Genomic DNA, 22,650 nt, shown 5'->3' with positions numbered 1-22,650 from the left:
TATATATATATATATATATATATATATATATATATATATATATATATATATATATATATAAGAAGGGCGTAATACATGATAATAAAAAATCAAGAAATAAAAGTTAGGACTTTTAGTTCATTAAAATTATTATCTATATGTTCAATCTTGCATTGTTCTCTAGTCTTGGGTAGTGCCATAACCTCTGTACCATTGTCTTCCACTGTCTTGGGTTAGAGTTATCTTGCTTGAGGGTACACTCGGGCAAACTAATCTATCTAATTTCTCTTCTTCTTGTTTTGCTAAAGTTTTTAGAGTTTATATGGGAAATATTTATTTTAATGTTACTGTTCTTAAAGTATTTAATTTTTCCTTATTTCCTTTCCTCGCTGGGCTATTTTCCCTGTTGGGGACCCTGGGCTTATAGCATCCTGCTTTTCCAACTAGGGTTGTAGCTTAGCAAGTAATAATAATAATAATAATAATAATAATAATAATTATAATAAACAGTACATGCCATTGAAAAGAAAATCAGGTTCATTTAACTAATTTGAAAGAGGGAGAGGTAATTTAAAAGCCAATTTAAAAGATTTAAAATAGTATTAATTTGTATCTTAAAATTTTGTCTTAAAATCGATTAATTTGAAAGACGGTAGAGGTAATTTAAAAACCAATTTATAAATATTTAAAATAGTATTAATTTGTATCTCTTGAATTTTCATCTTAAAATCAACTAATTTGGAAGAGGGTAGAGTTAATTTAAAAGCCAATTTGTTAAAGTTTTGATTGTACTAATTTTTATAGCTTGAATTTTTATCTTGAGATAAACTCACTTGAAAGAGGGTAGAGTTAATTTTAAAGCCAATTTAAAAGATTTATAATAGTATTAATTTGTATCTCTTAATTTTTTTCTTGAAATTAACTAATTTGAAAGAGGGTAGAGTAATGTAAAAGCTAATTTGTTAAATTTATTATATTACTATTTTCATTTTAAATTTTTGTCTTAAAATTACATTTTCTGGATTACATCCACATTTCTTTAGATCTCTCTTTTTTTTCCAGATTTTTATCTCAGTTCATGAGCCGTGCATGTTTCTTGTATACCTTTGTTCCAGTCATATTTAATTCCTTATCTTCTTTTTCATTAACCTTTAATCTTAAGCTTTTATGATACCATGGAATAGCATTAATTTCGTAGCAGGACAGGGATTATAATCCAGATTCAACAATTAGATAATGTCAAGAAATCCGAAACCGTTTTTTTCTTCTTGGTGATCTGAATGCGGCTTTTACCATCCTTCAGGGTCCTTGTTGCCTGTGTTGGCACATATGGGGATTTATCCCTAGATTTGGGGATTTTGGATGTCTGATGGGAATATTCTCTACAAATTTCCATGAAGAAAAAACAAAGATGAGTAAACCCTTATATTGATGCAATTAGTTTACTTGCACTTATATAAAGTATAGTAAGTAATTTCTATATGAGTAAAGCCTACTTGATCAGAAGAAAATATATTTGTGGAAATGGGGAGTTTTCGGTTGGTTTGGGAATTTTTTATCATAAGTTTTGAGGATTTTTTAGACTGACTCATCTGGCAACACTGTTATTTGTCATTTGTGCCCGTCAAACAAACATGGCTGCCATAAAGGTCCTCTGAATGGTGAGGGTTTACCCACTTTTAAAAAGGATATATATGCAAATCCTGCCTAATTTAATTTTGGTGAGTGAATTAAGTGATATTGATCCTTTGTTTTATTAAAGCAAGTGGTATAATATGTGTAATTTAGGTGTTTGTCTAGTATTAGGAGTGGATTTTGACCGGTGATTGTAAATGGTCATCTACTGAAGTATATCAAAACAAATTTCTAGCTTAGATATTGTACATAGATCCATAGTGTTTTTTTCAAATATATATATATATATATATATATATATATATATATATATATATATATATATATATATATATATATATATAAATTTTGTGTATTTTGAAAACTTTGGTTAATAATGATAGCCTAATACCTCGCAATTTTGTCACGCGGCAGTAGGCAAAAGTATTCCCTACAATTTCCATCCTACAGAAAAATTTTTAAGTATTGAAGTTTATCGCATATCTTGAAACCTCCGGGAATTATCTTACTCCATTTGTTACTCAAAATTTGGATCTGATAACATTTTATAAAGCTCTCCATGATATTTTCTATGAATTGTGTACATAATACACCATGTCTCTCATTTTTAATGCTGCTGTGTAAGAAACTTGGTTTTAAATGGTGGGCATAGTCTCTGTTGCTGTAGCCCCATTGCCGTAGACCCCGTTGCCATAGCCCCATTATTGTAGCCCTGTTGCCGTAGTCCGGATGCAATAGGCCCGTTGTAGTAGCCCCGTTGCTGTAGGCCTGTTGCAGTAGCCCAGTTGCAGTAGGCCCGTTGCCGTGGGCCCGTTGCAGTAGGCCTGTTACCGTAGCCCCTTTGCTGTACCTTTCATTGCCGTAGCTTCCGTTACCGTAGTCCGCATTGCCTGCCAGACCCCCCGATGCCATAGCTCTCGATGCCGTAGCCCCGCTTGCTGTAGGCTCCCTTGCCAAAGACTCCATTGCCATACCCACCATTTATGTAGCCTCCGTTGCCATAAGCCCCATTGTCTAAGGCCACATTGTTGTAAGCCACATTGGCATAGCTCCCATGGCCTTATCCTTCATTACCATAGCCCTGTTGCTGTAGCTTCCGTTGCCATAGCTTCCGTTGCCATAGCTTTCATTGCCGTAGCTTTCGTTGCCGTAGGCCCCCAATGCAGTGGCCTGCGATGCCATGTCTACCGATGCCTTAGCTGCCGGTGCAGTACCCCCTGGTGCCGTGGCCCCCGATGCCATGACCCCCGATGCCGTAGCCCCCTAGGCCATAACACCTGATGCTGTAACCCCCGATGCCATAACCCCTGATGCTGTATCCCCTGATGCCGTCTCTCCTTATGCCGTATTCCCCTGTGACGTAGATCCCTTGCCGTAGCCCCCGATGACGTAGCCCCCGATGACGTAGCCCCCGAGGCCGTATCCCCCGAGGCCGTAACACCTAATGCTGTAACTCACGATGCCGTATCCCCCTGTGACATAGCTCCGTTGCCGTATCCCCCCGTTGTCGTACCCCCCCCGTTGTCGTATCCCCCCGTTGTCGTATCCCCCCGTTGTCGTATCCCCCCGTTGTCGTATCCCCCGTTGTCGCATCTCCCCGTTGCCGTATCCCGCCGATGCCATATCACCCTGATGCTGTATCTCCTGAAATACTCTTCTTTTTTTTTTGTGAAATTTATTAGATTTATTTATTTATTTTTCAATGTTTACTTATGCTAGATAAGGGGATGGTCGCAAGTGGTGCCTCTCCACCCCACCAAACCACCATCCCTAGTAAATAAGGACAGTGATTTAAGTCTTGTTAGGTGTGGGTAGCCTACTCTAGATTAGTATATTTCCCCTTAATTTCTTTGAAACAAGAACACATGCTTGATGGCATTCTCCATGATAAATAGGATTGTAAATAAATAGTAATACTTTATATGTTTATTGGGTTAATATGATACTTTCATTACTTGCAAAACTGGACTTCACAATAAGAAATGTACAAGTTCAGGCTAGTTTGAGAATTTTCTGTATCATTGGAGGTTGGGCATAATAACTTATGTATCGGTAGATTTGTAATGTGATGGCTAATTCTTAATTTCAACTCCATTGTTTACATTTGGGAGATAGATGGTGAGTTATTGCACATACGTACCTTGCATTAGATTTTCCAACTGCTCCGTTTTTTGTACGCTTGTTACCTGACTTTTGTAACCAATTACTAGCTTCCAAATATATACACAAGTTCCCTGATATTGTCCTTCAACAGCTATTTTTTTCACCCTCCTCTTCAGTTTCAGCTTGACCACCATCACAGAAAGACGTCTTCATATAAGAAGTTCAATCTGTTTCGAAATTTAGCGTACTTTGTTTTCAAAATTTTTTTTCAAAATTTAGTATATTTTCGTCTATGTCGGATATTGCTGCTCACGTGAAAGTAAAATTAACCCCGAAATAATGACCCACAGTGCTTGCGAATGTAGATCAACATATTACGCTTGCCAGAACAGAGGAGCAGTGATGTCATGTTAATTGTGTGAGTACAGTAAGCCATGGCGGAGCAAAAAGCATTAGAAGTTGGAAAATATATCTCGGAAATAATGACCCATTGGGTTTGCGAGCACAGCTCAACATGGCAGTAAGCCATGGTGGAGCAAAAACCATTAGAAGTCAAAAAATATATCACCGAAACAATAACCCATTGGGTTTGCGAGCGCATCTCAACGCTATGCTTGCCAGAACATAGGAGCAGTGATATAATGTTAATTGTGCGAATGCAGTAAGCCATGGTGGAGCAAAATCTATTAGAAGTTGAAAAATATATCCCCGAAATAATGACCCAAAGGGTTTGCGATCGCAGCTCGACAAGTTACGCTTGCCAAAACATAGGAGCAGTGATATAACGTTAATTGCGAGTGCAGTAAGCCATGGTGGAGCAAAAACCATTAGAAGTTGGAAAATATATATCGGAAATAATGACCCATTGGGTTTGCGAGCACAGCTCAACATGTTACGCTTGCCAGAACTTAGGAGCAGTGATATAATGTTAATTGTGCGAGTGCAGTAAGCCATGGTGGAGTAAAAACCATTAGAAGTTGGAAAATATATCCCCGAAATAATAACCCATTGGGTTTGCGAGCGCAGCTTAACATGTTATGCTTGCCAGAACATAGGAACAGTGATATAATGTTGATTGGGCGAGTACAGTAAGCCATGGTGAAGCAAAAAACATTACTATGAGATTCAGGGCCTCTGTAACACGGTTTTTTGGACTTTGCTCCTTATCAAAGCATCGGATGTAGCTGAAAGTTGACATATGTATATTTTACAACCACACACAAATTTTGTCAGCATTATCAATAACCTAAACCCGATAGTTTTAATTTTTATAGAGTAAAAATGATCTAGCCGACGCCATGGCCAGTGATAATGAGCCAAGAGTCGAAAATATTCATTACGTAAGCAATGTAAACACCTTTTGACAAAATTTTGCCCCGCCCATCCACCAGACACCCATTCACCTTGTTCCATCTGCTCTGAAACCCATAACAGTCAAGAATGGCTAACAGGATTTGGAATTGCCCCCGTGGTTGCAAAACTGCATTTGTCTTACGACTTGCAACTTTATATAGTCAAGAGAAAGCCCAGTTTCTAGTTTAAATCTAATGTTTATGGTCTGATTTGTATTTATCGTAACATGATTATAATACTTGTAATGTCATTCAGGCTTTTGAACATTGCCATTAACTATTCACTATGCCACCGAGAGAGAGAGAGAGAGAGAGAGAGAGAGAGAGAGAGAGAGAGATTGTATGTAAACAGTCTTTATATAACTATTTTTGTTAAAATAAGAATTTAGTGCTAAACTCTCCATCAGACCAACGGATCATCCGATATAATTTTTTTTTTCTTCTTCTTAGGCCGTACGCCCGTTTGCCTATGTATTGGGCATGACTCCATTTTGTAAATAAATCATGAATAGTTTTAGGAGTTTTATTTGTACATCTAATGGGAATTTATAGAAGAAAAGTGAACATAATTCATTTATCCTTTAAAATAATTACTACATGTAGCAAAACAAATAGTAGTAAAGATGATAATGCAATGAGGGAATGATACCTTACTTTATCTTTAGCTTCCACATCGGCAATAACATACCCAGTTGCCCTAATTTGTTAGCTAAATGAAATAACCTATCATCTAATGTTAAACTTAATTTCTGAGGAGGCCATGACTTATTTCACACTGAAAAAACATGACAAAGACTTTATGAATGGCGGAACGATACATAAATGTGGGTGGGGTATCTGTGCTAGCGTAGTAATACTACTGTAGCAGTAGTGCCGAAACAGTAGTATACAGGAATTAAACGTTCAGGCCAACTGCTGGGATCCTTGAGGATCATTTAGCACTTCTTACAATTACTCGAGAAATGAGTTTTTATAGCCAGAATTTAAATTTTCTGATGCAACAATGCCCATGATAGCCTTCAGTGTTATCCTGAATTATAACGAGGCCAAAGTGGGTGGAGCCTCATGAAGTCATTATTCTGACGATAATTATTGGTGAAGGTTTAAAGCCAAAATACGGTACCGGGTATTTTTTTTTACAGTAAATAGGTAGGTAGATAGACAATAAATAAAAATTGCTTGACATTGGATATAGCAGTTATCAAATCAAGCTTGTCTACTACGTTTTTGAAAATTACTAACTATTCTCTACACCTTGTCAATCTGATTGTGACCTATAAAGTAGACTGTAATTTCTTAGGAAACTTATTTTGGGAGTTAGACTAATAATCGAAGTGTTTTTGTATTTATTAACATATTTTGTTGGTTTGTTCATTATGACAATTATCAGTGGAGAGGTTTCAGAGTTCATAAAGGTGTACTGCTTTGCTTTTATTTACCCTTTTGTGTCATTGTTGCCAGAGGTATAGCCTTCATTACGTATAGCCAATCATCGATCGAGAAAGAGGGAAGAAATGCCGTCATAAGTTACGTAACAAGTGCGTTCGAAACCTTTTCTCTGAGTAAGTTGGCCCGTCTTCAAAAAACGTCACTTTTACATTATAAGTACCAAATTTATTCAACCTACGTAATGCAGAATATAGTCAAAATTTATGTGTAGATATAATGTGCATTCTGAAGAAGCATTATATTTGTGAAATTCATAGATAAAAAATTATTGCGAAAAAAACCGTGTTACAGAGGCCCTGAATCTCATAGTAGTTGGAAAATATATCCCCGAAATAATGACCCATTGGGTTTGTGAGCGCAGCTCAACATGTTACGCTTGCCAGAACATAAGAGCAGTGACGTAATGTTAATTTTGCAAGCGTAGCAAGCCATGGAGGAGCAAAGGCCATTAGAAGGACGGGATGTAAATCCTAGAAAATTATGATACTTTGATTTTCAGGCACTTACATGAACCATATATTTTTACAACTAGTTATATTGCATTTAATTTGCATTTCTGATCATTATTGTTGCAAATCACTCATTTGTTCCGTAACCGAAATACAAACCACGCTATTTACATTGGGTTTACCTTTAAGCGCAGCTGAAATGGCGAGCCATTAGAATTTAACAAGGGTGTATTACCCCCGCGCTAGTTAGCGGGGGGTTAGGGGAGTGGTAGCTAGCTACCCCTCCCCCCACCTCACACACAGATGAATGCTCACTTTCACTTTTGGCTCGGACTGTGACAGACGTCTCTGTCTTGGTCCTCTCTTGGCAGCCATTGTTTGTTTTGTCTTTACTTAATCGCTTACTTTTCTTTTACTCAATATATATATAAACATGTTTTCATGTTTGTATATATATTTGAGTATAGAAATCAGTAAGTTTCCTTTTCAGAGTTGTGTGTAGTGTACGATATCTATGTGGAGTCCTCGGCAGTTAGGCCACCACGGCGTAATTTTATGGGTGGCGATCGAGTTTGACTTCGGTCTTTCTCTCTCTCTCTCTCTTGAGGTCGTTCACCCTTTTACTACATGTTACTACGCCCTTGTAGCTTCCTTTCCGTGTGGGGGGTTGCTACGCCGTACGTTTGTCTCAATTAGTTTATGAATCTAATTGTAATTGTTAATTTTTCAGCTTGTAGAAAGATTCCTTTCGGGGTTTTCGTTCTTTCTTTAGTGTTCATTCATTTTTAAATTACATAATTACATAGTTTCATAATTATAATTGTTATAATTCTGTTTTGGTTACAGCTCTCCTTCCGTGAGTGTAAGTGGTTGTGAGGGCACGTGCCTGTTGTGTAATTCTTGTTTCCTTTCCCTCGGGATTCCTCTTCGGAGCCTTCCCGGGGAATGTGTACTAATGATTTTTGTTTTATTTTTTACAGTTACCGATCTAGTTCGTTTCTGTAATATGGCAACGGTGTGAGCTGTCTTGTTGAGGCCTGGGGATTTGGCTGTTGCTGCCCCCCCCCCCCCCTTGTATTTTTGTCTCCTTCTACTGGAAGTACTCCCGTGACGACGGACAGCTCTCCAGTTCATTTTAGAACTCAGGAGGCTTGCCTCCTTGGGCAGGTAACTTTCCTTCTGAGGGAAGTTTTTCCTGTCCAGGCTTGAGTTTTTCCCCTTTTGGGGGGTTCTTCTCTTGCCTTTTTTTTTTTCATGCGACTATGCTCTTGGTGCTGAGCAGTCGCACCTGCAGTTTCGCTCAAGGGGCTGGGCAACTGCAGGAGCCCCTCTTCAGAGGATTGCTCCTTTTAGGTCACTGGCTGACCAGTCTCTTCTACGAAGTGTTTCTCTTTCGTTCGCGAGAGAGTACACTCATAGAGACTCCTCTTCGGAGGATTCTTCTACTGCTGTTGCTGTTGGCCTCCTTCGCCGTAAGGGTCCCGGCCCTTCGGTCCAATTCCTTCAAGATTTCGAGTCTCCATTCTGTATCTGATGTCCCAAGACCTTCTCTTTCTTGCCAGTAAAGGAATCGAGAGGTTAGCTTTGGGAACAGCTGCAGTTTGTCCTCAGTTGCAGCCGATTTGGGAGCACAAGGAGGACATGGGGGGAGAGTCACCAGTATACCTCTTCAGCCCGGACTCGAGGACATTCATCTCGACTTGTCTCCAGACCCTCCCCCGTCACGTCGCCCTACAGCACGATGTTGGATACATCACAACGTCCCTCGCCTTTGAGTAATACTACTCTGTGACGCAGGTGCTACAAGCTGGAGTCTGGAAGCGTCTAATGACCTTCGCAGCCCGCTTCCTGCAGGGCGTGACCCAAATGAGTCTCGATACGTTTTCTATCGCTCTGTGGTGGCTACACAACAGCTGGTCTAACCTCAGGCTCCTTTTTGGACAGATAGCAGAAGGTTGAGGGCATTGTTATCAGGTTTTAGTCTGCATGAACGAAAGAAGTATGTCTGGCCTTTATCTCTTTCTTCTTCATCCCCTCTACGGGGAAGCAGCATCCTGGTCTCTGCATAGCTGACCTCGAACCTCTGCAGGTAAACCATGCTTCCTTGTGTTCCGAGTATTGAGTCAATACTGTCGCGTCCCCCATACCCTGACGAGGCGGTATTGGGAACGTCCTAACCCAGAGTTCCTTCTGGAACTCCAGGTCAACTGCCTAGGACGGGTCACACTTCTTCCTTCACACACAAGCTTATGTAGGCCCCACGGTTCCTTGCGGAGCAAGGAACTTGTGAGGTGCAGGGACTCCTTTTCTTGAGTGCGACTCACTCGGATTCTGAGTCCCCGGGTAAAGCCAAAGCCAGTATGGCTGGGGACCTTCCACCCTACCTAAGGGGTAAGTCACCCAATGTAAATAGCGTGGTTTGTATTTCGGTTACGGAACAAATGACAAATTCGAAGATAATTTGTATTTTTCCTAACCATACAAACCTTAGCTATTTACATATATTTGCCCACCAGCCCTGTCCCCCAAGACAAGTCCTACCTCTAAGTGAAAGTATGTGAGGGGGGGAGGGGTAGCTAGCTACCACTCCCCTCCCCCCCCCCCCCCCCGCTAACTAGCGCGGGGGTAATACTCCCTCGTTAAATTCTAATGGCTCGCCATTTCAGCTGTGCTAAAAGGTAAACCCAATGTAAATAGCTAAGGTTTGTATGGTTAGGAAAAATACAAATTATCTTCGAATTTGTCATTTTAGACATTTCCCAACCCATAAAACCACAGTTTTACACTAGGGTCTACTATTATTGTCTTTATATAAGGGGGACCACGAAACTTATAAATTGTTGGTCTACCCCAGTAAGCATGGTCAGAAATGCATAAAACACAAGATAAAACGAATAGGAAAAATATTTGGTTAATGTATTTAGCTAGAAATTAAAGTATCATATATTTACCAAAATATAAAGTTGACAAGCTGACCTAAGAATTACGACTAGCGTAGACTCAATCACCACCATCATTTCTGTAATTGCGAAAGCTGCAGATTTGCTTACCTTCAAATGTGCTTTTGGGTTTCAAGTAGGTCAAAGGTCAATAACAAATATCTCCCACATTCAATGCCAGTTGATTTGACTGTATGTAACAAATAAAACTTAATGAATGTTAGCCGTATGCAATGCCTTTCTGTGGTCTTTTAACGTTCCCCCTTGAATAGTTCTAAGTTATACACAGTTTAGAGGTCATGGTGTTTTGTGGATGCTATGCATTCCCCCATTATATATTTAACTATTAATGAGCTCATTTATAGCCTCCTTTTGAGTTACAGGTCATACTAATCACAAAATAAACTTATGCTAAACTTTCCAATACTTGACCCCTTGCTATGCACATTTGCATGAGGAGCGTGCCTATGTGTAATGTAGTAGATATGAGTGACTTTAAAAGCGCACTGCAGCTTATAGAGAAGAGTTGTGAATGTAAATTTCGGTGATATACTAGTGCTGGTGTAATTTGCTGAAAACACCATTTTTCCATGTGCCTTGTAGCACAGCTGCTAACATTAAGTGCATACCAATATTTGCACGAAACGACACCCAGAAATAACTATGTGAAGAGCTTGAACAAAATTTTTGCTGCGCTGAGTATTTATTACAATCTTCCTTATAGTAAGTTGGTTCCACTTGCATTCATTTCTCCACTACCTGAAACAAATTGCCTAAAGATTTATTTGCCATATTTAATGACACCATATTACTCTTTATACGGTTAATTAATTTCAATGGGCCTTGCCTCATGTAGGAGATACCCCATATATCCACCTTGAAAGGCTTCATTAATTTCATATTAACAGTCCCGATCTTTCTTCATGTTGAGGTAATTTCTGGTAAATCGTCAAATATGCTTGCTAACCTTGTCACACCCTAAACAGGCCAAGTTGAATCATTGTAATTTTTAGAATATGCTTCTAACAACAATTTATAACCTCTTGCAATATTAACCTACATCTGAGCACCTTAACATTAAGAGCAGTTGATAGTTTGCTCAAACGGTTTGAGATTTTATACACCGGACATTATGGCTCATGCTCATATAATAATGTTGGAATTATTATGCTTAAGATATCCTTGTGTTTGAGCTGTTAGTCATGAGATGTTTTTGCTCGCATTTATTCTTGAGAAGTCCATGTATCCAAACTTATTCTTCAAGTACAATTGTACCTTGTAGTTTTTCAAAAAAATTATCATTTTTGTGTTTTTATTCTTGGGATACTATTGCATTTGAACTGTTAGACTTAGGATAATTTTGTGTTGTAACTGTGTTGAGCAGAATAGATTTCTTGTTGCTACAGGGAAGAAGCAGAAAGTGTTGACACTTTTGCTTTGTATATTGAGGTTTCTTTTGTGAGGCACAATATAATTCTCTCCACCCTTGTAGTCTGGGTGGAAATTCTTAATTGAGATTAAGTTTCTTAGTAGTTTTAAATTGTCAAAGATTCTGAATTATATAATTTTAGTCATATTTTGAATTACCAGTAGAGTGCTTGTTACTGGTCCTCCTAAGTAATTCATTTCTTTAAAGTTTACAGGAAATTTAGTCTTAACGTCAAAGTTGCCTCCGCATTTAAGCAACGTCAAAAAGTTTAAATTTTGGTGTAGTTCACTAAACCAAACTGGATGTCTTGTAAAGTATTATATTTTATCAACCTAATGAAACTTTGCTCTTCTATCAGGAGTGTAGAGATTCTGGTATCTATGCCAACAGACTTTTAATTCAGTTGCTTATTAAATTCCAATTGATAGTGTTTTTTTCACAGAACTAACTAGGCTTATATTTTCTATTCCAGATAATCGGCAATTTGGATTGAAGCATTGATTTATGGAGAGAGTATCTAGTTCTTCACTTGAATTGCTACTCTGGAAGTCTGCCCAGGACTGTAGGATTTGATAGAAGCAGATTCTCATCCAATAAGTTAAGTTACAAAGTTCACAGTTGATAATCATCAAACTACATTTATTGTGGGTTGCTATAAATTGAGGAGAAAAAAAAACTCTTAATTTGGTAAATGTGATTTGCTTTGAAAGATAACTCAAACTGTTCAAAAGATGTATAGTTATGGTGTTTCAATATATTTTCTCTAGTTTTGATGGGTGTCTTAAAAACATTGAGTCCATCAAATTGTTCAATACCCATTATATGGAGGTAGATGTGCAATCTAAACAAACTAAACAAAAGGAAAGCTATAGTTTGTTGTGAAATCGCCTCAGATCCCCTTGCACTAAGAAAGGTTTTGTTAAATGTGAAGTGATTTATGGGCATTTCAATCACTATAGACCTAATTATTTAGAATTAGGGTAGTACTAGGTTAGTGAATGTTTTGTGAGAAAAAAAAATAGTAATAATTCTAAAACGATAGAAATAATCTCCTCGGTTTTGTGGTATTGATAACATTAAATAAGAATTACAGTTGTCAGCAGGGTTGCTAGATTATTTTGACTGGATTATCGTACATAAGACTTAAAATTGTCGTTTTTTAACCAAAATTATCGTACACAGTTTCAATACAATTATTAAGGAGTTATATGATTGACTTATTTCAAAATATTTTAGTATAATTGTTTAATTAAACACACACATTTATATACCTAAGGTATGTATCGTACATCGTACTGGACCTAAAATAATCGTACATGTACGATAATTATCGTAAGAATGGCACCCCTGGTTGTCAGTCTTGGAGGAAATCGTATAGAGCGGATTTTACTCTTTATGGATCCTCCACCTTTCTTGCTCTGCCTTCATTGGCAATTCATTTATTTATTATTCACCATCTTTTAACCGGCTCTGATCACCAGCTCATTGATTCATGAATCCTCATCCCCTTTTTCCTAAACACTTATCTTCAACTCATTAATTCGTGAATATCCATCCTCTTTTGCCCAGCTCTGATCAGCAACTCGTTGAGTTATGACTGCTACTATGTTATGGTATTGGCTGGACTATTTGCAACCTATGATGTTTCGCTATTCGCATCATCCCCGTGAACTAGTATTTTTGCATTATTTTGATTATCAATCACTTAGTTCAAACTAGTTTTTCCTCGGTTTTGGCTCGCTTCACTCGCGTTTCAACATTTCTCTGCTCCTGTGTTGACAGGTGGTACATGAATATGCTGTGTGCACTAGCTGCGTAGGCTAGTGCTTTGGTGTTGTTTTAGCTACCCAATTAATCCTTTAGTTTAAACTGGTTTTAGCCCGGCCTTGGTTTGCTATATTTACAATTTAATATTATTGGACTGCCGTACTGTTTTGACAGATAGTACATGGATGTGCTGCACAAGCCAGCCATATGAGCTAGTGGTTTGGTATTACGTTGACTATTTAATTACTTTAGTTCAAACTGATTTTTGCTCAGCCATGGCTCGCTTTGTTCTAAATATAACATTTTTTTTCCCTGCTGCTCTGTTCTGGGAGGCAGTACATGCATCATGCATGTGCTGCGCACGCCAGACATGCGGGTACTGTTTTGACTTTATTTCATCTTGTAAATCACTTGGTTCAAACTGGCTTTTTCTCAGCCTTAACTTGCTTTGCTTGCAATCTAAAATTATTTCACTGCTCTTCTATTCTGACAGGTGATACATAGATATGCTGTGCATGCCAGCTATGTGGGCTATTGTTTTGGCATTTTGATTATAGAATAAATCCCTGTTCAAACTGGTTTTTGCCTACCCTTGACTCGATTTACTCGCAATTCAACATTATTTCACTGCTCTTCTGCTGTGCACGCTAGCCAATTAGTGTTTTAGCATTATTTTAATCTAATTAACCTCTTGTTTCAAACTGGTTTTTGCTCAGCCTTGACTTGCTTTGCTCACAATCGAATATTATTTCACTGCTCTTCTGTTCTGACAGGTACATTGATGTGCTGTGCAAGCCAGCCAAGTGGGCTAGTGTTTTGGTGTCATCTTAATTATCTAATCAATCCCTTAGTTCAAACTGGTTTTTACACAGCCTTTGTTCGGTTCACTTGCAATTTAACATTATTTCACTGCTGCTATGTTTTGAGATAGTACATAGATGTACTGCATAAGCCAGTCATGTGGGCTAATGGTTTGATATCTTAATTATCTAATTAATCATTTTAGTTAAAACTGGTTTTTGCCTAGCCTTGGCTTACTTCACTCTCAATGTAACATTTTTCCACTGCTCTGTTCTGGCAGGCGATACATGCATGTGCTACGCTCACTAGACATAGGAACTAGTGTTTTGGCGTTATTTTATTTATCTAATTAATCACTTATTTCAAACTGGCTTTTTCTCAGCCTTAACTTGCCTTGCTTGCAATTTAAAATCATTTCACTGCTCTTCTATTCTGACAGGTGGTACTTAGATGTACTGTGCTTGCCAGCCATGTGGGCTATTGTTTTGGCATTTGGCACATTGATGAGCTGCTCACACCGGCCGCAGAATCAAGTGTTTTGAAGGTATTTTATAGAATAATGCATTTAGTTCAAACTGGTTTTTGCTCAGCCTTAACTCGATTTGCTTGCAGTTTAACATTTTCACTGCTCTTCTGTTCTGACAGATGGTACATTGATGTGCTGTGGACGTCAGCCAAGTGAGCTTGTGTTTTAGCATTATTTTAATCATCTAATCGATAATTTAGTTCAAACTGGTTTTTGCTCAGTCCTAGCTCATTTTGTTCGTTATTTAACTTTTCATTATTTCACTGCTGTTCTGTTCTGACAGGTGGCACATGGATGTCCTGCACACACCAGCCGCATAATTAAGTTTTTTGACGGTATTCTAATTATATAATTAATCACTTGGTTCAAATTGGTTTTTGCTTAGCCTTGGCTCGCTTTGCTCATGATTTACTGATATATTATTTCACTGGCCCTCTGTTCTGGCAGGCAGTGCATGAATATCCTTGCGCACGCCACCCGCGTGGGCTAATGTTTGGACATTATTTTAATTATATGAATAATCACCTAGTTCAAACTTTTTTCTTAACCTTGGCTCATATCGCTCATGATTTACCGTTAATCTATTTCAATTCTGCTCTTTTCTAGCAAGCACTACTTGGATGTGCTATGCACGCTAATCGTGTGGGCTAGTGTTTTGTCGTTATCTTTATTTTCTATTTAATTGCTTACTGTAGTTCAAACTGGTTTTCACCTCTTTCCCTTAATGATAAATATATAATTTTATATTTCATATTGTTAATAAATGGTAGATATCATACTATAGAAGTACCGATTCATAAATCCTCCTCATTTTATGCCCTGCCCTCGTTAACAAGTAAGGGATTCATTCTTTCATTCATTCGTAGAGTATTACAGCCAACTCTTCCTGTTGGCATGGGCCTTTCCCTTGGTCGGCCTGTAGGTAACCTGTATAAAATATAAGGTGGGTTATCACATTAAAGGAAATTTGAAAGGTTTTTAGTGTTAGAGAAAGTTGTGGACAGGGTAAGGATGATGGTGGTAGTAGTAGAGGGTCATCATTTCACGGATAGTGGTAGTTTGGAAGTTGGGGGTGTAATGCCTTTGAATGGTAGGGAAAAGGAGGCAGGTGGGGTTATCCAACCCTTTACTCCCATGGGTCCCTGCTGAGAGATTTTAGTAGTAGGTTAAGTTTAGAAAGTACAGAGGATGATGTGAATAGGGCCTTACAATGAGGGGATAAGATGGTGCAATGAGAATTTGAGGTCTTTACCTTGGTGGAGGTAGTCTTGAAAGCAACTGAGTGTCTATGCTTTCGACAATTTCCTTTGCCAGTGTGGCCGCCGCTTGCCCGGCCTGTGGTTTGTTGGTGTCTACTAATAAATCACCCCTCAGCTGTGCTGTTTCTCTGCATTCTAGTAAATAGTGCAAGAGGGCGTGTTGTGGTGTGACATCACAGTGATCACACGGTCTCTGAATGTCGCCTCTGATTTCCCAATTTGCCTTGTATCCCAGTCGGAGCCTGTGTATACATACAGACTGTTTCCTTGGGGTATATCTGTCTATTGGTGGAGGTTCTAGCTCCATGGCCCATTTGTACCATGTGGCAGAGGGAGAGCCATTCTCTATCCACATGTGTAGCTCCTTGATTAGGTTGTCCTTGAGCTGTGTCTTTATTTTGTTTTTTGTTTTTTGCAGTGCCGACTGTATGTGCACCTGTACATTTTGTATGTGTCTGGTGCTTTTGGCAAGCTCATCAGTCTTTTCATTCCCTGGTATCCCGATGTGACTGGGGATCCAGTTTAGTGTTACTAGCCTATTTCTTTCATTGTGCTGATATAGGAGGGATTTGATATCAGCTATCAGGGACTTGTTTTCTTTATTTTTGTCCTGTTATAGGGCTTGCATTGAGGATCGTGAATCAGTATGAACGACTACTGGTCCTTCCTCATTTTCAATAGAGTATCTTAGTGCTTGTTGTATTGCAACAAGCTCTGTCTGCAGGGTGGAGACATTATTTGATGTTCTCCAGCATGCTGTGAATTTGCAGGAGTGAACTGCAGCTCCTGCTGTTTGGGTTCCAGGATCTACTGTACCATCTGTATAGTAGATCTGTGCCCCTATTGTCTCTGCAGAGTGTATTGCTGCTTCTGCTGCGTTTCTAAGTTCCTCTATTGTGCAGTTTTCTTTTGCCCTTGGGAGCTTGGTGTAGCTGAATTTTGCTACTTACTTTTTCCATGGTGGAATGTGTTGTATACCCTGTGCTGTGTCTGGGTTTAGCTGTAGGAGTATTTCAGTTAGACCTAGGCTCTTTATGTTGTTACTATGGTCTTTGCCATAAGAGCTTGGGGTTTGAACTTCAGGATGTTTTAACAGTTCCTCTCTTAACTCTCTTTTTAGTGATTGAGTCTGTTTGACAGGAACATCTTTGCAATCGTGCTTGCATTTCTCAGTGCAATTCTATCCTCAAGGGATGGTAGTCCAGTCTCCATCCTTAGGTTGCACAGTCTTGTCCATATTGGAGAGCCTAACATGAGCCTCATGGCATTGTTTTGAATTACCTCTACTGAGGCTTTTTGTATATCGGTTAGCCCAGTGAGTGTTGGGGAAGCATATTCCACTAGCGCTCTGGTACAGGCTAGATAATATTTCTTTTGGACATGCTCATTTGCTCCTTCATTGAGTTTGCACATATACCTCATGGCTGCCATTCTGGCATTTGCCCTTTCCTTGAGATATTTGATTTCTTCCCTGAAGGTGAGTTGTTTGTCGATTATTACTCCTAGGTATGTGTATTTGCCCACCCATTCTAGGGGCTCCATTCCTATTGTGAGTGGTTGCAAGGGGTTTGGGGCTTTAATTGACATAGCCTTTGTTTTGCCAATGTTTATTTTTAGTCCAAGCTCATTGGATTTGTGGCTGATGGCATTGAGTGCTCTTTGCATTTTTATCGTCCTGACTGACCCTCGAGCTATTACACATACCGTACATCATCTGCATAGATAAATATGTCTACTCCTTCTGGAAGCTGGAGTGAGGCTATATTTTCCATGAGGATGTTGAATAGGAGGGGGCTAAGATGCGGTGTGCCATTTTCCAATTTGTGATAGGTAGAAATCAATCCTTGGAATTTGACTCTAGCATGCCTTCCTAGCACATAGTTTTTAGTCCATGATAGTAGGTGACCTTTGACTCCTTTTTTGGCCACTAATTGCAGCATTGCGGCCGGGCTTGCTAGCTCGAAGGCTTTTTCAAAGTCTATGAAGACTATTGTTGCCTTGTTTTGATTTATGCAGCTTAATACATCAGTGATGCATTCAGAAGTACCAATTCCCTCCTAATATGCATATAGCTGCTTGTGTAGGGGGTCAATTTTGTATTTTATCCTGTTTAGGACCATTTTTTCTCCTGTTTTTTCCATACAGGATACTAAGGCTATTGGTCTAGAATTTCCTGGATCCTTTGGCTTTGGGATTGGTTGCGTGTCCTGCTGCCTCCAGGCTTGATGCTTTGTGTGCTCAAGGTGTGTTTTGTTTAATAACCTCAGGAATGCGGTTTCTCCTGCTGGACCCATGTGCTTGATCATTGTGTATGTGATCTTGTCTGCTCTTGGTGCAGTATCCTTTCCTGTTTTTTGTACTGCTCTTAGTTCCTCAACTGTGTATGGGGTGTCTGTACCATCCTGCTGTAGGCAGGCTGTGTTGATCTCTTCCCACCTGGCTGGCGCCAGTTGCTCTTGTAGCATTCTGGTTTCAGGGGAAAAAAATAGCTGACAGTCCTATTTGCAAAGGTTGTTGCAATTCTTTCTGCCTCCTCTTGTGGGTGTGGGTGTATGGCAACTGGAGTCGTCTTTTTTTCCGGCTACTTTGTGTAGCCATTTCCATAGCTCAGTTAGAGTTGTGTACCCTGACAGGCTTGAACACCATTCCATCCATTTTTCAATTCTTATTTCATGGATTCTTAGATGTGTTTCAGTTTTGGCTGTTTGCAGTAGTTCTCTGTTTTCTACTGTGGACCTTCTTCTGTATATTTTTGTGACTGTTTAGTCTGGTTTTCAACCTCCTGGTTTCTGGGCAGTAGTACCAGGAGTCCTTGTATGTATAGTTACCTCCTATTGCCTTTAGGGGCATAGCTCTGTTGGCTGCATTGTAAAAAGCATCAACTAGGTCTTTTTCTAGCTGATCTATGTCCTCTGGAGGAATGTAGCTTGCTGTCCATTCCTCTATGGCTAGTCGAAAGCAGACCCAGTCTGCTAGGTCCTGATTCCATCTTGGTGGAGGTGGTGGAATAGGAGGTAGTTGTTGCATCTCCAAATCTGTTACTGTGGCAAAGTGATCACTAATCAGGGTTGAGTGTACTTGCCTCTTGGTTAAGTGTCTTATTGCTGTTGTAACAAAGGTCAGATCCAGTCTGCCTCCTCTTAAGTGTTTAGGAGGGCGACTCCTTCAAATTCCTCCAGAGCGAAGGCTATTTGTTCCCCTGAGGGGTTTGTCATTGATGGGGATGATAATATAGGGTGATGTGCATTAAAATCCCCACAAATAATTGTTGGTGTTCTTTCTGTGTGAGCAAAGAGTTGTGTCAGCTGTAGCTCTCCTGTGTCCTCCCTGTTTATTTTCCTGTATATGTCAATTTTTTGATTCAGTAATGTTATTGTTACTGCTAGTGTCTCTACATTGGTACCACAAGGAATAGGGTTGTGTAACTTTGTTGTTGGTATGCTTGTTTTAACTAGTGTAATTAGGCCTTTGTCTGTGCCTATCTGTGGTGTGGTGTAGGCGTTGTAACCTGTTATTTTAAGTTTCCTTCCTGCTGTTAAAAGAGTTTCTTGTATCAGGATTACATCTATATCCTCAGTTTTGCGTACTGCAATCAGGGAGAACATTTTTTATCTTACTCCGGCTGAGCTCCGATTAAGAACTCTTACTCCTGGATGTAAGTTGAAGAGTATTGTCTTGGGTCCCTAGGGGCAAAGGCAATTGCCTTGACCCCAGAGGATGAAGTGGATGAGGTGGATGGGGTGTGAGTGGATGAAGGGATGGTGGATGGGATGAGTGGGATGATGGGGGTGGGATCTGGTGTAGCGGATGTGGAAGGTACAAGTGATTGAGGTGATGGAATGGTAGGTGTGGTGGTTGAAGAATGAGAGGTGATCTCCAGGATAGCATGAGAGGGGGGTTGGGAGGATTTTGGTCTGGAGACAAAGTCCATCAGGACTTGCTCAATGCTAGTTGCTATAGCTTCCGCATTGATTTTTCCAGACACGGCCTGTGTGACCAGATCCGTAAGTTTTTCCCTTAAGACCGTGGTCTTAATGAAAATAGTTCTTGGCATTGGTTTTGGTCCCTGAGTTTGGGGGCTGCTCTTCCTCTTGATTGGTTTCCTTTTTTTCCTTGGGGAGGGCAGCAATTACCCTTGCTACCCTTTCGGGACATCCCAGGCCATTGCTGTGTCCTTTTTTTGTAGTTTGGACATTTAGCTTTTGTCGGTACGCCCGCAGCTTTCTTATCGATGCACTTCTGTGTAGGGTGTCTTTGGCTGCAGACCGCACAGGTTGGGACCTTTGTCTGGCATTGGTCCTTATGATGCCCAAATTTCTGGCATTTGTAGCATCTAAGGGGATCAGGGTAGTACTTCTTGACCCAGAAGCTTCTGAAGATGCCCAGGTCCACTTTTTTTGGGTGAGGCCCTTTAAAGGTGACAAGGATGGCCTTGGTAAGAAAGCCAGCCTTATTTTTCATTCTCTCTGCCGCAGTGATGTTGGGCAGTTTCAAACAGATGGCTCTCCATCATATCAGTTGGGTAGCCTACCACAACTGCTTTCTTAATTTTTTCTTCCTCCTTAAGCTCTTACAGCCTGATGTCGGAGGAGCATCTGAGAGTGATCAGGGCTCTTGCATCCCTGGTGGAGATGGTCCACTAGCCCTGCCTGTTTGGATTGGCAACCATTTGTATGATTTTGAGCTTTAGCTCAAAGGCTGCAATAGCCTTGGACGCCTCTGAAGAGTTTCCAGCCAGGACTCTGAAGAAATGTCTTATTTTCTCGAATCCTCATCCTTTTATGCCCAGCCCTCACCAAAAACTCATTGATTCATGAATCGTCATCCTCTCTTGTCTTGCCCCCATCAGCAGCTCATTGATTCATGAATCTTCATCCATTTTAAGTCCAGCCCTGATCAACCCCTCATTGAATCTTGAATCCTTACGCTTCCTTGCCCTGGTACCATCATCAATGCATTGATTCACGAAGTCTCGTCCACTTGGCCACAAAGAAAGATAAAAGTCAATGGCAATTCTTCTGAATGTGCAAAATTTATCCTTTTTCGAATGCCAGGTACGAACCAATTGGCTGTAATAGTGAAGATTTGTTGATTTCAATTTTAAGTACAAAACCAAAACCTAAATTCGACAGTTATAAGTACGGAAGAATTGTCAATGACTAATCTTTCTTCGTGGCCTGGTGCATTAGGGGAAAATAGTACAAGGGTATGAATGACTAAATCGAAAATTATTTCACGAATGATGTCTTAGCCTTTGTTCATTATTAGTACATATCTTTAGAACTCGTGCCTATTTAGAAATCACCGCACATAATGTGTATTATATCTAGGGATAAGATAACTTTATTACATTTTAGAGTTGCCTTGATTGACTAACAAATTTTTGATTCAAGTAGCTTCACTGAGGGACTGATTAATATCCACAAATATATTTAGAGCTTACATATATAATTTTTATTTTGGATTCAATTGAATATTTTCATAACAAGTCTTCAATGTAAATGCAAGGATAATTTTGCAAAGACTTTTAAGGCTATATCTTCTATTTAAATATAAATTAAGCTATAAATTGTAGTTAGTCTATTTCATTTTACTAAAACACGCTATTTGAACATTCAGAGAAAGTAATACTAAAAGTTTTTTTTATATCAAAACTGAATGAAAAAACTTAATTTTATTTATCAATCAATTACTTATATTTATCGTTTCATGTATTCCTTATCAAACCACACAATAGACTAAAACCTTTAATATTAACAAAATCAATAATTTCTAAGTAAATTAATTTCAAATTAAATCCCGAAGATGACTAACTTGCTATATCACCATTGCAGGCAACGAAGAACCGCCTTGTTGGTACACTATATGGAAACCTGATCATCAGATTCTGGCCTTCAAAATGCAGACTATAATCTCAAGAGACCAGATCTCAGGACATCGAAATACAGACTATAACCTCAAGAGACAAGATCTCGGGACATCGAAATACAGTCTATAACCTCAAGAGACCAGATCTCGGGACATCGAAATACAGTCTATAACCTCAAGAGACCAGATCTCTGGACATCGAAATACAGACTATAACATCAAGAGACCAGATCAAAGGACATCATACAAGAACCAAGCATCAGACCCAATACAAGATGTTAGAGGCCGTCCTGGGAAATGTGGATATCGTTAACCTACGCTGAATCTCTCTCTCTCTCTCTCTCTCTCTCTCTCTCTCTCTCTCTCTCTCTCACAGCCCTTTTATCTCTCTCCCCCTCTCAGCACCTCTTTTAACTTTCCTTCTCAGCAACTCACTGAACTCAATCTCCCTCTCACCAGCTTTAACACGCACTCCCTCCCAGCAACTCTCTTAACTCACCCTCTCAAAAACTCTATTAACAATTTCCTCTCAGCACTTTTTAACGCTCCCTTTCAGCAACTCACTCTCTCTCCAGTCTCCCTCTCAGCAACTCTCCTAACTCAATCTCCCTCTCAGCAACTCTCCTAACTCAATCTCCCTCTCAGCAACTCTCCTAACTCAATCTCCCTCTCAGCAACTTTCTATCCAGTCTCCCTTTCAGCTACTCTCCTAACTCAATCTCACTCTCAGCGACTCTCCTAACTCAATCTCCCTCTCAGCAAATCTCCTAACTCAATCTCCCTCTCAGCAACTCTCCTAACTAAATCTCCCTCTCAGCAACTTTCTATCCAGTCTCCCTTTCAGCAACTCTCCTAACTCAATCTCCCTCTCAGCAACTCTCTATCCAGTCTCCCTCTCAGCAACTCTTTATCCAGTCTCCCTTCCAGCACCTCTCTATCCAGTCTCCCTCTCAGCAACTCTGCTAACTCAATCTCCCTCTCAGCAACTCTGCTAACTCAATCTCCCTCTCAGCAACCCTCCTAACTATATCTCCCTCTCAGCAACCCTCCTAACTATATCTCTCCCTCAGCAACTCTCCTAACTCAATCTCCCT

At 39.6% G+C, this 22,650-nt stretch overlaps 1 long non-coding RNA gene across 1 annotated transcript; it reads left to right on the top strand.

Moving 5' to 3' along the window:
• Positions 1–1,582: 1,582 nt before the first annotated feature.
• LOC137622069 (uncharacterized) lies at positions 1,583–22,374 on the top strand. The gene is made up of 3 exons (XR_011040343.1): positions 1,583–1,700; positions 11,808–11,932; positions 21,523–22,374. It is a non-coding gene; the product is annotated as an uncharacterized lncRNA (long non-coding RNA).
• Positions 22,375–22,650: the final 276 nt, after the last annotated feature.

This window comes from Palaemon carinicauda, chromosome 28 (genome assembly GCF_036898095.1).
Source record: "Palaemon carinicauda isolate YSFRI2023 chromosome 28, ASM3689809v2, whole genome shotgun sequence".
NCBI lineage: Eukaryota > Metazoa > Arthropoda > Malacostraca > Decapoda > Palaemonidae > Palaemon > Palaemon carinicauda.
This window is presented reverse-complemented; position numbering and strand designations above follow the sequence as displayed.